Source organism: Chlamydotis macqueenii, chromosome 5 (assembly GCF_036417535.1).
Source record: "Chlamydotis macqueenii isolate bChlMac1 chromosome 5, bChlMac1.mat, whole genome shotgun sequence".
Taxonomy (NCBI): domain Eukaryota; kingdom Metazoa; phylum Chordata; class Aves; order Otidiformes; family Otididae; genus Chlamydotis; species Chlamydotis macqueenii.
In genome coordinates this window covers 53,198,860-53,215,318 of record NC_141560.1, presented here as the reverse complement: position 1 = coordinate 53,215,318, position 16,459 = coordinate 53,198,860, and the positions used below count along the sequence as shown (strand labels likewise).

The 16,459-nt window shown below is 42.4% G+C and overlaps 1 protein-coding gene across 7 annotated transcripts in view; it reads left to right on the top strand.

The window, feature by feature from the left end:
• The window catches only part of TSPAN4 (tetraspanin 4), a 455,141-nt gene that overhangs the window by 108,807 nt on the left and 329,875 nt on the right, over positions 1–16,459 (top strand). Inside the window, exon 1 of one of the 7 annotated variants that reach the window (XM_086748159.1) lies at positions 14,675–14,757. The exons of the other annotated variants lie outside the window; for them this stretch is intronic. The gene's annotated coding sequence lies outside the window, so the exon portion shown is untranslated. Of the gene's footprint in view, positions 1–14,674; positions 14,758–16,459 lie in introns of those variants that run through there. 7 annotated transcript variants of the gene reach the window in all.

Below are 16,459 nucleotides of genomic sequence, written 5' to 3'. Positions count from 1 at the left end.
AATGTGCCACAGCTTTTCATAAGGGATGGTCTCAAGTGAAGGTGCTATCATGCCAATGCCAGGTAAATGGGATTTTTGTGCCTGATGTGTGAGTGAGTTGTCCACTGATTCAGCAGAGATGCAGATAAATGATGTAAGTTATAGCTAAAATGTGCAGGGACTATTTAATGTAGTTAATTACTGTGTAATGTAATTTGAAGGGTTAAAGATAGTTTTCTGCCTTCATATTCCTTCTGAAGACTTACAGCAAAAGAGGCTTGGTTACCTGCTGTCCTCTGAGTATTGGGCTTTGAATATTCATCCAGCCAATCTTCCTGATTGACTGAGAATCCCAGGCGGCTGCATATATGCTAACACTGGTTCCTGCAGCAGGTTTCCTAAAGGCTGATGCTGTCTGCCTTCATCTGCAACTGAGTAGCCACTTGTCCTCTGGTGGATTTGGAGGCCCACGTGAGTGACTTCACATTGGCAAAAGCGTAAGACACAGATTATGTAATTTCTTTATATAATGGAGTGCTCTTTTTGAGATGCTTTAGCTACCAGATTGCACTTGAGTTGGTTGACAGCAGAGAAATGATAAGACTCAGGAAGCATTCACCCTGCCCAGGAGGTGGATATTCAGTGGCACGCAGGATTCATACATGTGCCTGTTTTCCCAAGAGTGACCTCTTTTGCCTCTTTTTCTAGGTTATTCTTGTTCCATGCCAGTCTTTTCCCAATGTGGCCCTACAGCCAGTATCAGGCCTTTTCCCTATGGCTCTGCTTCAGTCCCTGTGCCCTTGGTCACTTAGCAACTTTTGTGTGCCTTCAACCTACAGTTTCTCTCCTGACTCCATCAAATGCAGTGTTTTCTTATCAGTTTCCCTGCCTTTGCCCAGCAAGTTGCAATTTCCCACTCACCCCTTTATTCTTAAATCTTAGTTTACTTTCCCCCAATCCTCACTCCCTTGTACAAGCTTTAAAAAAAAATGCTCGTGTTTTCATTCACCTGGCTGTCTCTCTCCATGGCTGGTGCTTAACTCCTTACCCTGGTTGATGTGCCGCTTTCTCTGCCTCAGTGATAGCAGGGAGAGCTCAGAGTACTCCCATACATTTCTCTCACCTTTGCAGTGTCAAGACTCGGGTATGACAACCTGAAGCTGCTGGTGCAAAGCATCCCGGCCACTTCCCCAGCCCGGTGCGAGCTTGCTGCAGCTGGACTCTTCGTAGATATGAGATATCGTAAAGCCTAATGAATGTTTGCAGAGCTTGTGCAGACTGCAGCATGTAATTGCAGGTGCGAAGCTGCAGTAGAACAGCTGGATAAATCCAGAGTGTGTAAATTAGTGATATTTGGGTGGTTTCTGGCTGCACACTCTTTCTTTCTAAAAAAAGAAAAAAAAGCTGAAATGCTACATGTGTGTAAGGTGGGCTGCTGCCTTCTGAGATAATGCAGCACTGTTGTATGCATTAGCACATTGTCTCATTAACACTGATGTTCTTTCTCTCCCCCTGCCGTTTGAAGACAGAGGGCCTGAGATACAGTAAATTGGTGCTTTAAGTAATCTTTTCCTCCTTTGTTAAATAAGATGATGACATGATAGCAATTCTTTGAACAAGAAGGAAGATAATGTAAGGCTGAGTAGTGAAATCAGCTGATACTAGCCCAGTGGACCGAGCTTTGAGAACTACCCTAAAAGAAGAAAAAAAATCAGAAACTAACAAGAGGCTCTTCCCAAGAAAAGAGATGGGGAATTGTCCTTATCTGTGGCAACAGAGAGGAGGCTTCTGTGACCCGTTGTTAGCGTATGCAAAGAAAGATGAAAATTTAGAGATTCCAGGCTGAGATTTGCTAGTGGCTAATATATGGCTTGCGGGTGACAGGTTGTCCAAGTTGCTGTTGCTGTTGACATGTGTAAGTTAAGGATCTGGCTAGCACACTTTGTTCTGGAGTGAGATGTAAATGAGGAGAAATTTGTAATTGAAGGATGGCTGCAACCAACCTGCATCCTGTCTTAGTGGCTGTGCACCACAATCGGAAGTGCCATCGCCATGGGAAGTATCCTAGAAGAGCATCAGCAAGCCTTGACAGGTGTCTTGGGGATTAGAGTGCCTCCTCTGACAATGTCAGTTTCTTCTTATAGTTGAAAGTACTTTGCCCAGGCTGAGTGAATCAACAGTGACCCTTGGTGGTTAGAAAGTTTCAGTGCCTGCTGATCTGTCACAAAAATCTCCTCTAGCTGGTCCAGTTTGCATGGGCTCTTAGTTTTTAATTGGGGGATTTTGACAAGACACGTACATCTCACTCTTAGACGTTTGGGATGTCACTTTGATGTGTAAATTCCCATACTGCTGATGTGACCATAGATCCATAGCATTGTCCTGTTCAAAGAAATGCGCAGACACTGATTCCCCATCCCTCACTCCATACAAAGAGTTTTGGAAAGAGATGTTCTTTAAGGCCCGTTTGAATTCACAGAGACCAGCTTGGTGAAATTTAGCATCAGGCCACAACCTGTCATTGTCTGTGATTTTCATTAGAGGCATCTGCTGCAGGAGACTTCCTCTCATTGCTGTGTCTTGGTGTATCTATAAGGCGAAGACTCTTAGTGAGCTGTTATTCTGATGGGTGTAGCTGTTATTCTGATGAGTATAACTGATGATGATGGTGATGCTATGTTTTTACAGTTCAGCAATCATTTCTATTCATTCTTGAACTTGGGCTGTGCTTCAAAACAGAATTTAAGTAGAGTCACCACCTGTTCATTTTTCAGCCAGACAATCTGCTTTTTTAATCTTTTAATAAAAAAACCCCCTCTCTTCAGCAGCAGTCAATTTGTTTCCCTGGCTGGCATCTCATTCCTGGCTCATTTTCTAGCCAAGTGGCATCTCTTCCTTCTCCTCCTCTTTAGATCTTTGCTTCCAGCTGCTCAGGGTAACACTTAGCACAGGAAGTGGCATCACTGGAAGCTGTGTGTAAACTATTTGAATTGAATGGTAGTAGGGTGAGAGTGGAGATACGGACTTGTGAGAAAATAGGATGCATAGGGAGAAGGCATTTCTATGAAATTTTCAACTGGTTCTTGCTCTTTAAAAATAAGTTGTTGTTAATTAATGTAGATAATACCTCTCTATGTTGCTAGAGGTTATACTGAATGTATACATGGAAGGCACAGACATAGTAAATGTGTATAATGGTGATTTCTGGGGCTGTGATTTCTGGTGCCCAATTTCAGACACTTAAAAGGAGCTACAAAGGGGACTTGAAGTTCCTTGATGGTGTTTCAGGACAAGCATTTGCAGTTGCTGCTATTATTTGAGGATACAGTTCTAGTATATGGTCTCTTGCATGTAGCTGTGTTTACATTGTTGGGGAGCAGGACGAAAAAACTCTTGAGACCTTTTCAACCCTCACCTTCAGCAGTGCTTTGGATGTGCACACACATACATCAACTGTATATTTATAGAAAAACTGTGGAGAGGTTTGAGTAAAAATCCATGTTTTCCTCTGATTTTCTTGAATGCTACTGCTAGCTGATTTTGGATATAATACAGCTTAGGCAATCATGGAGCTGGCCTGCATGTATCCATTCTTACTAAATTGCATTTAAAGAGGGCTTTGAGGCTTTTTAACCATCATCTGCTGAATGGTTAAAAAAACCCAACCCGTGTCTTTCACACCAACGACCATGTGAGTAATTTGGGAAAGCTTCCAAAGAGACTTGAAGAACAAGGGTCTTACCACTTCATAATTTGGTGCTAGTTTTCATTATATTTTTTTGCTACGTTTTTTTTTGTTTTTTCTTTTTTTTTTGCATTTCAGTCTAAACTCTCTCTGCTGAAGCTGGCTGCAGCATTTTGATCATCGAAGAAAATTAGGAGTTTGAGACTTTGCTGTCTGATATTGGTATTGCAAGCTGCTGTTTATGGTGGTCCATAAAACATGCGTGCATTTGCTGTGGCTCCAGTGCAGAGGTCTACAGAGTCCCATGAAGGTGTCCTGTATTCTGTTTTGAACTGTGATTTTTCAGCTGGATCACTTGCAATTTATGATTTTGTTGGGTTTATTTTTTTTTTATATGAATTATGTTGTTGTATGGTAGGGAGCCACTTAACTTTCAAATCTTAGAAATAACACTTAGACCACAACTAAAATTAAATAAGGAACGGATATGAGAGGAGTGCTTTCACCGGTGATTAAACAAGATAAAATTTTAAGATCCTACAGAGATGTAAAAATAATTGTCCAGGAGCTGTCTTTAGGCTTTTAGTGGTGTGAAGTGCTTTTATAGGACAATGCATATGTTAATTATAGAATGAATCATTTGTATTTATGTAATGCCTGTTGTCTAAGGGTGTAAAAACACTTAACAAAAGGTTATCAAGTCTTTTGCTCTAATTTTACAGGGAGATGTCTTGCCGTGTGTGTCGCAGAGCATGTCGACGGGGGTAGCTTTTTCCTTGGCGACATGTGGTCCATCCCCACCACAATTTATAACCCTAGGTAAAATCTCTCTGGGCCTCATCTCCCTGCTGTGCTAAGGGCAGGTGACATGTGCCAGCACTGCTCCTGGCACAGAAGTCATGCTGCATCTGTGCCAGGATACTCCTACCAGCTGAAAAGCGTTAGAGCTCCCTGATCTCCAGCAGTACCCTGCATTGTGTGGACATTAGTGAAAAAGCTTAAAATTTTTTGGGGAGGAATAATTTTGAGAACTTGTAACCTAATCAGTTTGGGAGTTCAGGTCAAATGTGAGCTGGTGATGTGACACCTGTCAAATAGGATATTTTAGCCATTTGTGTGCTTGAAATCACCCTGTGAATCTTAGCTTTCAAAGAAATGGGTAAATGATGGGACGCACTGTAGCCTTACAAGTCCTCTTACTGGGAGGAGAGCTCATCGTTTGGCCTCATACAGACAAATTGATGTGTGGGCTTTCATAAAATTGATAGAGTGCACTTGTAAGCCTATTGTCCTTGAGGGAGTTCCTGCAGTTTCTCAGCATCTTCAAACAGAACATGACTGGAAGAAATGTCGATTAAACTGAGGCCCCTCCAGGGCAACGCTTTTGTTTATTACAAAGCACTGATGTATGAAATAACAGTGCTATAATAATCTCTAAATGAACCACAAACTAGGAGAACATCCACGAGCATTTTATAATGAGGTGTGTGCTCTGAAGTTGCAGTTGGCCGGAATAAATCAATAACCCGTGGAGTGCACTCTTAGTCCTAAATGTGCGAAAGGCAGTTTTAAGTGGCTCTGCTTTTGAGAGCACAGACTTTAAAACTTCCTGACTGTAGTCATTTTCAATGCCTTAAGTTGTGCACTAAGTAAGTAGTAATAAATTTCCTGAAAATGTAGTAGGCCTTTCATCTTTATCTGCTGTGACTTATTCAAAGGAAGAAAATAATTACAACTCCTTGTTTCAAGGAACGTTGTTCAGTGTACCGATGTTTAATGACTGTTTGGTTAAATACCATTCCCAGCTCATCACTTTTGAGCCATTTGTTATTTGTCAAAACTGCTTAAGAAGGACAAAAGAGAAGAATGAGAAAAAGTAGAGTTAGCTCTAAAGTGTACATTGATTTTTTTCAGTGCAAAAAGTGGACAGTAGAGGAATTACTAGCTTTGTTGCTTTAGACATCTGCAAATAAGTTGTCATATCATCAAGGAGACTGCAGAAGCAAAGAATCTCCCAAACACTTTTGTGGTTAGTGTTCGCTTACCAGTTCACTGTCTCTGTTAGATGAGTGTCTTCTTGCAAGCCTTCACACTTTTCTGCTTATTGTGATCTTCAGCTGTTCCTTTCCCCCATCCTGTTCCTTCAGACCACAGATGGCTTCCCATAGTCGACTTGGTGTCTGTTGATTCATCTGTCCCTTTTCCCAGCTCGCTTTAATACGGTCCTTTCATTTTGCATCTCTGTATTGTAGGTGTAGTGAATCCTTTCCTTTTGATTGGAAGTGCATAATAGGCTCAGAATACCCCACACCAAATTAATTCCTTCTCCCTATGATTCCTTCTTGGGCCAGCAGCCTTGCCCCCTTGCTAACACCTCTCTGTTCATGGGGAAGCTTCTTTCTCACAACCCTCTTTTCAGCAGGGAACTTCGCCATAGTCCCCTGAGAGTAGCAAAGCAAGAGAAGATGATGTATATAGCACATCTGCATGGTGCTTTCCTAGGACTAGTGTACTGTGGTCCTACATAAGCCTGCAAATACTTGGTGGCCACAGCTGAGTTAACTGCCTTAAGCTTTTCTACTACAGAATATCTGAGAGGGTAGGGAAATGGTCTACTATGGATACCTGGGATGTTCAGTAGTATTATAGGCATTAGATTTCAATCAGTTAAGGGAGGCTGTTCCCCTTCATGTTACTTGAACCAGGTCAGATGGACTGGTCTGCATCCATGTTACATCCTGCCATGGTCTCTTTTTTTTTTTTTTGTGCCATGCAAAGGAAGCTCCTGTTTTTCCTCAGAGCTGTGCCAAAGCCTGTTTCAACTTACCCTGTACTAACAGGGCATCTGGTGCATAAAAGGCAATCCTGGAGTGGTGTTGGGTAACTACAATGGTCTGATGTCTCCTGAGCTTGGAACAGGCTTTGAGCTGGACTGATGGTATGTGCTTAATGCTGGCAAGGGTACAGAAAAGTACTTTGTACTTAACAGTAGAAAACTGAGAGGCTGCAGCAGATTTTAGTTGTATCCCTGGTGTTGCTGCATACCAGGATATTAAATGTTTCATTAAAAAGTTGCTTCAGTTTTTAGTGAAACTGTAAGGAGCTCTTATCTACCTACCTAGGATCTGCCTTTAACCAGATTGCTGAGGTTTTCTAGTCCTTTTAAATTTAAAGGTGTATGATGTTTATTGCAGAGGTGGTGGAAAATTGCTTCTCATCTAAACAAGTGAATTCCCTAAATGGCATAGATTTCCTACTCCTGCATCCTCATTGGGAGAATGTAAGTCAGAGCAAAGTTGCTGACAACAAATAAATCAGTTGATGACAGATGAATTTATGATCCATCACAGAAAGTAGAATGGGAGCTGTGATTTATATATTTATTTGCTTTAATAAATATGAAAAAAAAGGTGTGACATTATTCATAGGAGCCCTGTCAGTGAGTGATGATGGTGCATTCTGTACATATCTGCGGAGGTGAACAAGTCTTTCCTGTGAAGAGACTCGTGGATGGTGAGCAGCATTTTAAAGACACCTGTTGCTTTTTAAAAGTGTGTATGTGTATGTGAGGGTTGGTGTTTCTATGATTATATACCTTGACAATAAATATAAGCATGTATGAGTAGCAGACAGGTCACCTGTTTCTCTCAGATGTTTTAGGTGATGTTTTTGCTTTCTTGGCTATTGGTGTAAGCCACTGTGCTGTTCTAGTCCATGCTAGTTCTGTCATTTCTATGATACAGAATCTCATCGCTGATACAGCATACCTGGCATTTGAACATTGACCAGAAAGCAGAGGAGATGGAAATATTTTTTCCCACTTGCCATAAGAAAATTAAGTTGCTCCGATGTTTAGAACATCAGATGGGAAACATGCCAGCTCATGAACACAGAGTACGTCTAGACTGGAGTGACTTGTTTTATACAGGGCTATGGGTAGGCTGGCATCCTTTTGGGGCTGGTGTGTGCGCTCTGTGATGCGCTGTCATTGGGGAACATTCTGAGGCAAAGCATTCCTCTTGGGGAAAAATGGCAGAATCATTTTCTGTGTCCTGGATTTATATTCTGGTATGTGGGCAGCATACCTGTCTGTTGCAAGGGTTTTGGGATGGGAAGGAGTAGGAAAGTGGGCTGCCTTCTCTTAGAAGCCTGTAAACCCCGAACATAGACTCTGGTGCCTAGTTTTGCATTTTTTTGCACTGTTGCTGAATTACAAATTGAGAAATATCTGTGATACTGTACCACACCAAGAATGGAAGATACGAATTCATGTCTTCAGCTGCATGCTACACTTGATTTAAGTTCTCACACCCAGGTTTCTTGATAAAAATATATAGTACATTTAATCTGAGTTTTCCTAAATCTGAGGGAATTTGGTATTTTTGGCTCTTCTATGTTTGTAGCCACATAACCTGAATGGAAGAGAAGGTATGGGAAAGTTGCAAGGTGTTGGAAAGCGGAGACAACAGAAAAATCATGTGCTAGGAGTCACTCTACAGGAATTACACAAAATCTAGGGCTTATTTCCTCTGTGCTTAACTGGGATAAAGCTGTTTAGCTTCACTGATATCAGCTGTAGGTAGCAGTCAGTAATGATCTGGTCTTTTATTTGGGAGAGGAGGAAGAGGAAATAGAACAACCACCTTTATTGAAAGGAGAAGAGGATGCTTTTGTTCAAAAGGAATGATCTCAATCAATAGGGAACTTTTCAGCTGATGTCTTAACAGATTTTTGGGTCGCCTTCAACAGCTGTTGTCAGGTAATGATCACAGCAAAATCCCTCTGAGCTGATTCTGCAGTTTCTTGAGAGCTGCCATTCACAGATATTTCTTCTTGAGCATCTTTAGCAGAGACCATCATAATGTGTCTTGAGACTTTGCAGTCTTTCAGATGCTAGTGCTCTGCTGGTGTGGTTCAGCAGCAGGACTGATGCGTTACCTCGCCTTGTGTCTCGCTCGAGGTGTGTAATCACTGAAATGCCTTTATTAAATAGCAAAGAAAAGGCAGGGACTGGTACTTGGAGAGCAAATCAGGCCATAGGACCAGTAGCTTTCAGTTGTGACAGCCTCTCAGCACTGTCCGCTGCAGCAGCCAGGACTGTATCACACATGTGAGACCAACACATCTGGACCCTCCTCGTGAATTTTTCCTGTAATGCCTTCTGGTATTCTGTGTCTTTATACCCAGCACCATTTACTGGCCTGCTGTCTGCTGGGCTTAGAGAGAGAAAGCATGTGCTACCCCTCTGGCATGAAATGGGACATTTAACAGGGATGGTTTCTAGCGCTGATGCATAGTTTTATCATCAGCAGTGCAACTGAAGTTAGGGAGAGTGAGTGCTGTTTTAATTCTTGATTTGCAACCAGTTTGAAGGCTTAGGGCTTGTATGGCAGATTTAAGATGTAGCTCTTTATAATAAAAATAAGGAGGACATATCCACCTGTTCCTTCTGTGTCCAGATTTGAGCTGACTATATGTCCTATTTCATGGAGCACTTATTTCCTGGGGAATGATTTTTGTTATTGCCACTGTTAATAAGATATATGCTGCTTAGGGATCAGTTGCAAATGGCTGAAATACCTACAATGTCTCTTAGGCATCAAAAATCAACACACAAATCTTATTTATAAATTTTGTTTTGTGAAATCTAATCTTTTGCACACTAGAGCACATGTTACACTCGGCTTATCTGAAATGTCCCTGGACAACTCCAGTAGGGACAGCAATGGGTGAACTTAACGGACAGGCGAGCTGCGGCTCATGTTTTAGTGCTTTATGGAGGGGTGCTCCCCTGCTTGCACTACCAGAGCTTTAAAACAGTGGAGCGGGCTCGCCTGGCTTCTGCTTTCTGTACTAACTGAAAAGAGGTGGCTTCTGAATTGCATTACCTTTTGCAATAACATTTGTAAAGGACTTAAATGACACATTTACAGTCACTCTCTTCTTTAAATTTAAATCTTCCCTATTCAGATAGTCACAGCTCAAAAGTCCTGCTCAAGGCAAAAGCACGCCATAAAAACCTAATGCAAGATAAATGGGCCCTCCTGGCTGCTGAGTGATGAGGACTGGATCTGTTTGAATAGTTCACACAGACTGCATTTTTCCTTGCCTTTAGGCATCTCTTATAGATCTTTCATTTTCTCTTTTTATGTTGTTCTGTCTTCATGGTTATTAGACTCAAAAAAAAAAAAAAAAAAAAAAAAAAAAGCTAACCAACACTTATCTAAGGTGCAGATGCCACCATAACTTAGGATCTGTTGAGTTTCCCTAGCAGCTTTGACCAGGGTTGTTGTACACCTACATGTGTGGTTTAGTAGCTGGTTTTGCAGTTGACACCAGCTCCTCAGCATAGGAGTACTAGCAATATAAAGATAGGTGTTGTGAGTGTACCTCTCTTTATAGTGAAGAGTAATCTTGGAAATGATTAATGCCGGCAGGCTGACTGCCCAAGTTCATGTAGCTCCTCAAATCTGCTGGGGTGGGAAGATGAAGAAAGTCAGTGTTGGGAGGAGCCAGCTAATCAGTGCTTTCTGAGCAGTGAAGAACTCTGTGTACACTTAATATCTTTCTTGCCTTGACATCTCATTTCATGCCGATATTATGGGAGGAAGATTATTGGAATTCAACATGAGTGGCTCCTTTACAGTTCTGTAAAAACTCTGAAGTTTCTAATTGCTAATCACTAGTGAAAAATGTGACCAGTAATTTAAAATCCTAATAATTGTGCTTTCTCAGACTCATGTGTTCACAAAAACTGATGCGGTACCTGTAACAGGGTGCACTTTTGTTTTACGTACACGTGGCCTTGCACACTCTTAGTGCTCACGTGGGTGCTTTTGATGAAGCAGGCAGCTGTCTTTGAACTATTTGAAATAACTGAACAGATGCATGACTCTGCTACATATCAGCTTAGTGCAAGGCATCCCTCCTGAGCAACATAAATCAGGAGTCTTCAGGAGCAACTACACGGTGCTAGACTTCTCATTTCCTCATTTATCTTTCCCACATTGTACCCCCCTGGGGCGGATAATATTTTGATGGGTGAATAAAGTACGGTTAACTTTAACATTATCATTAGTCATTGTGACAAAGGAGGACAAGTAGTCTTTGTACCTAGTCTTGCCACTTGTTTAGTCATCAAATCGTTTGCAAAATGAGTGTAAAACGCTACTTTATTAAGGCTATGGTTCTATGATACAGGTGTTTTGAGAGCAATACCTGTTTTAGCTACTGCCGCCACTACCTTGGGCCCCTAAGGCGCAGCAGCATCTCCATCCATTGTTCTGTGCAACTGCACATGCTGCCACCCTGCTCAGGGCACCAACCCGGCTCACCTCTTTAGAGAAAAAACAACAGAAAACACATTTAGGGGAAGGGAGGTAGTGCGAGGGTAGTTTTTCTAAAGCTGCCTCAGTTCCCCAGTCCTGTTCACTGCCTGGCTTTGTGAAGAGCTGACCTGGCACCCACTGGGAGGAGTGGGCTGGGCTGAGGGTGGGCATACCCATCGGGTGGGAGAAGGGGTGGAATGGTTTTAAGCTAGCATTTTCAAAAAGCTATGAATTGTACTGGGAAACTAAAACCTTGTGTCGTAACCTGTGTAAGTGTTGGTAGTGGTTCAGCGCTGAGGACATAGAGTAGTCAGGATCTTTTGCCAACAGCTTTCGTAACAGTCCCTTTGTTTTTTCCTGGTTGAGACTCCTTCTTGAAGGGAAAAATATCATCACAAGAAGTGGGGTGTGTTGCACAGCAGCAGGGCACAGTGAGGATGTGGGGCCAGCACTGTCAGGGGAGTGTGCAGTTTAAGGGCCTGCTCTGGGTCTCCTGCCCAGCTGAGAATTGAGGCAGCGCCAACTAATTTTTATCAAGTGTCTTTTTCAACAGTAGCCTTTCACAGTGACATAGTTACGAAGAATTCTTCAAATAAATTTCCTCCTCTTTTTGCTTTCAGAAAGCCACTGTAGATGTGTCAGATTATGGCTGTGCTTTTCAAAGGGATTACTGTACCTCACAGAGGGGTAGATTATTCACTGTCTATTGACCTTGGGTTTTCATTTTATTTTTTCATTTGAACTATCATCTTCCTCAAGCATAGAAAATTTTCTTGCTTGCTCCTTGGGTGAATGTGCTGTGATGACAATCTTTAATCTGGTAGGAAAACAAAATGTCCTGCTTCCCCAGACTTCCTCCTGGGTGGCATTACTTTGTGCTCACTTATGTTCTCTATGTGCAGAAACACTTAGGAGCCCATGCAGCAGAAAAAATTTCCAAAATAGTGCCCCTTTATAATATGTTAGGAGTGCAGGTCAGGATTTGGCAACTAATTTCCAGGAGGCCCTAGTGAAGAAGAACTGTTTATCTGGCCATGTAATTTGTGGTGTTCACAAATCTCATTCTTATGCTAAAAAGGCATGAGAATGAAAAGAAACCTTCTGTGATAGGTTTGGAAGTTTTATAGACTATTCTAAGAGGACAAATAAGAAGGGATCGGGCCAAAGCAGAAGGCAGTAATTAATGGTATAAAGAAGGTAAATAGGACGAATACAGGCACCCGATTGCCTGACACAAGGGACGGTCAGTGAAAATAAGAAACTGGAAAACAATGTGAAGAAATTCATAGTCCTGCAAAGCAACTGGCCTCTGAAGCTCCTCACCAGCACCAGATAAGGAGGCCAAATATCTAGGACTCAGGAAGTCACTAAACCGTGCTGGATAACAGGCTCATCAGATGAATAATAGGAAATACTATGGCTCACCAAGGCTGTAGGAAGGGATATAGGGAAAAGGGATACAGTTTCCTGGGTTTCAGAGTCTGGGCTAAAGTCTTGCTGCTGTGGATTCAGAGGACTCTCCTGGGGAGTAGGTTATACCCTATTTGAAGAACTCTGGGATCTGCTCACGGTAACTGCTGGTGGAGGCAGAGTGCTTCCCAGGAGAGAAGACTTCCCAGGATCGCTTGTCAGCATGCAGCAGGGTAAGGATGAAAAAGCCTGGGATCCACCACTTCCTTTGCCACTGTCTCAGAGACAATCAAGGAACATGTGTCCTCCCCTATCTGAGCATAAGTCAAGCAAGAAAGTCAAGCAAAACCAGTAAGGTGACCTGATCTAGCTGGACCTGCTTTGAGCAAGGGGTTGAGCTAGGTAACTTCAGAGGTCCCTTCCAACCTAAATAATTTCACACATCTGAGCCTCTGAGTTACCACAATACCTTGGAAACGCTACAGCTGCAACTGCTTGCTTCTGACTAGGTTTGGGCTTTCATTTTTGTTTTGTTTCTTTGTTGTTCTTTTGAAGGATACCCAACTTGGGTCTCTCAGATAAGCCAGGTAAGTCAGCCACTATGTCCCTTGCCTCCCTTTGCTATTGAGGGAAAAGAGCTTGTCTACTCAAAGGAAGGGAGACAGCTAGCTGAGAGGCCTTGACCTTCCCTTTCCCATTGCCCACCATGACTTTCTTTTCTTTTGATGCACATTTTTTTTCTGAATGCTTTCTCTGGAACAGGAACATTTATCAACTGAGCCGTGTCAGACTTGCCATACTCTTTACTTTCTGCACATTCTTTCTTCCTCTCCCCTTTTCCCTTCTCTATCCCTTGTAACAACAAAATTAATATTAATTCTTAAATAGCAAGTGTTGAAATCTGTGGAATTGTCTTGTGCTGCTTTGTGTGTCTGGACAGCGTGTAATAACAGCTGACCAGGTTTTGAAATACTGAGCACTGATTGTTGAATAGAGCAACCTGGTTTAAGGGAGTGGTGTTAATCTGCTAAGGACGAAGCACAGGTTGGAACCAGAATGGCTTTGAGCAGCATTTCCCATCCTGGCTGATTAAATCTTTAAGGATTTCTGCTCCAAAGAGAGTAAAAAAAAAAAAAAAAAAAAAGAGAGAGAGAGAGATTTGTGTGCCCAGATGGGGGTATTTTAGGCACCGGAATTTCCGCGTTGAAGCTCATTGTTTCTGAATCAGCCCACAGAAGACTCTATGGCCAATTTATATCTGGCCGTAAAATCCAGCCTTTGAAGCAAATCATGCAGCACAAGACCCATCATGTGCTCTCACCATATGGCACGACAGAGCATTTTGCTGTGGCAAATCAGTATAATCAGCCCTGCAATACCCTGCCTCCTTCCTGTATAGTACAGTTTAATACACAGCAGAGAGGAGTTAGCTTCTCAGTGAAGATTTGGAAGAAAAACATTGGCCTTGCTGGAGATGCATGGGCAGCGATTATGAGTGTGCCTGATCCTGGATATTTCTCCAGTCCTTTCTGCATGTGCACCAGGGGAAAGCTTGGCAAGCGTTTGCCTGCATTGAGATTCAGAACCAGACTCACAGCCATTGCAAATGGATGATCTCAGTCTCTGGCTAAGCTGGCTGTGATGAATTGAAGCCCTTGAGACAGAAGACTAAACAGATGCAAGTGACCTTAACTGACACAGAAGTGAAGCCTTATCTGCATCAAAGAGGGGGTTCAGCTCATCATTGTCTGCTCTTATAAACAGCAGAAAAGGAGGCACAGAAACTAGCCCAGGTAAAGTTTACCAAAAAAAAGGCAGCTAGCAAGAAGCCTGGCCAATTTTTTGTTTTTATTTTTTGTTTAAAATACAACAAACAGAAGGCTGACAAACATCGAACATATCATGTGTCTCAGGTGGGGTTTTTTTTTTTTTAGCTATTCTTCCTTCAAGTGCTCTTTCCCTTCCCAAGGACAGTCTTTGCTCTGTGCCTGTTTGGGTTTTGCACTCTTTTCTGTCTTCTTACCATCCCCGTTCAGTATTTCAGCTTCTGCCGTTACTTTCTCTGTGCCCTGATGGGTCTAGGGCCTGGTTCTGCATACAGATGGAGCAGTGGGACGTTACCCAGGTTACTGGGTTGATCAGTCAGCACTGGGCACTGCAGGCTATCCTTTCTTCACAGGTGAGAAAAGAAAAACTTCCTTTTCTGTCACCAGCATGCCTAGGCCTTACTTCAGAGAAACTAGAGGAATTCTCACAAGTTTCCAGGTGCAGAAATTGTCTCTAACTTCACGTGCCTGTATTGTGCCTAGCAGAACAGGATGTTGAACTTGACTGGAGGTGCTGAGTATAATCAAGGTAGGAAATACTAAATGTTACTTTTCAGGCCAGAAATATGTTTGGGACATGCATGTGGTCTTCTGTGTGTTGATGGAAGCTGTTCTTGAGTTTACACAGGGTGAGGTGTGGAGACCAGCAGGAAAGCTTGGTTTGTGTCTTGTCTCTGCATGTATGTGAAAGCAGCAGCCTTGTAGGAATCACTGCAATACCAAAACTGGAATGTAAGTAATTATGCATGGTGGTAACTTTAAATTTCTGAATAGTCTCATTGCCTTCAGAATCTTCCCACAGGCATAAAATTTGGCTCAGATGTAAGGATTTTCAGAAATGTTCTTCTATTTAATGTGTACAGTAGAAACTGTAGTTTAATTTTGGGGCTATCTGCCCTGTGGCTGCTGGAGACTGGTGCTTATCTCCCTGATAATGGTAGCATAAGCAGTACTTTCCTGTGTTTCCTTGGATAACTGGCTTTCTGGCAAAGGCAAAGAGGGAAAGCAGAGGATAGAAATGAAACATGAACAAGACTGTGTTCAAAGTGGAAAAAAAAAATATGTTAAAGGATAGGAGTGTCATCCTTTCCCTCTGTGATTGATTGCTCTTCAGCACGTGGTCATGCAAGAGCAGGTCTATAACTCTTACACTGTGTGCTTTCCAGCACCCTTGATCTGAAGACCTCAAAGAGCACCATGAACTCAGATGAGTTGAATCTGTGGCAATTCTGTGACAGAGATGCAGTCATCTTTGTTCTACAGATGAAACTGAGGAAGAAAAATTCAGGTCCTTACCCAGAATCAGTAAGTCATTGACAAAGGTAGGAACTGAAGGGGAGTTCTGACTCCCAGTCAAGTGTGCAGACAGAAGTTAGCCGCAGTGAAGCCATTAAGCTAGGCTCTGCCCTTGCTTGTGTAGTTGAACAAATAAAACTTTTTTTTTTTTCTGAAGGATTGAGCACCCACTAGGTCCCATGGAAACCTGCTGGAGTGATGGTAGTTCAGCTGTTCTGCAAATCAAATCAGATTCTTGAAAAGCAAGAGATGTTTACAGTTGGTTTTGTTAGGCCTATTGATCTTTCCTAAAAGAAATGTTGCATTATGCACAATATTATACAGAAGAAATAGCCTCAAGAGCCTAGAGGGTTGGCAAGCTTTCTAAGGGCATTTGGATTGCGTAGAGCAGCATAGGATAAAAGAAGAGGTAGGAGATAAGGAAATGACCTGGGAGAAAGTGAGAAAGGCAAATGAGAAATACTGGAGAACAGTGGCAGAAGAGGACAAGTTTGGTCTCAGTGCAGAAGATAGCGGGAAAGTGTTTGCATGATAGTCTGGAAAAAAAAAAAAACAAACAACCCCTACCCTTAAGGAAGTACATGAATTGTGGAGTAGAAGAAAGGAGAGTTTTGGTGAGGGAGCACAGCCCTGAGGATAGGAGGGCTACTCAGGAGTGCAGGACCTTGCATTCTTTCCTCTGCTCCCAGTGAAGTACCAGTGTTGTGCCCTGCCTGTACACTGTGTAATGGGGCTGTGGTCTCAGCTGAGTCATGCAGGTACTGCTCTAATAAAGTAAGAACAGTCATTTTTCTAAACCTGTCATCATCAGATTGAAAAAGGAGAGGAAAGAGTAAGAGCCGGGTGACAACTGCATAGTTTTGGTTGTGTTCTTTATTCTTATAACCAAAATTTTACCCTGAAAGTGTTCCAGAAATGAATCCTTGTCAGTTGAC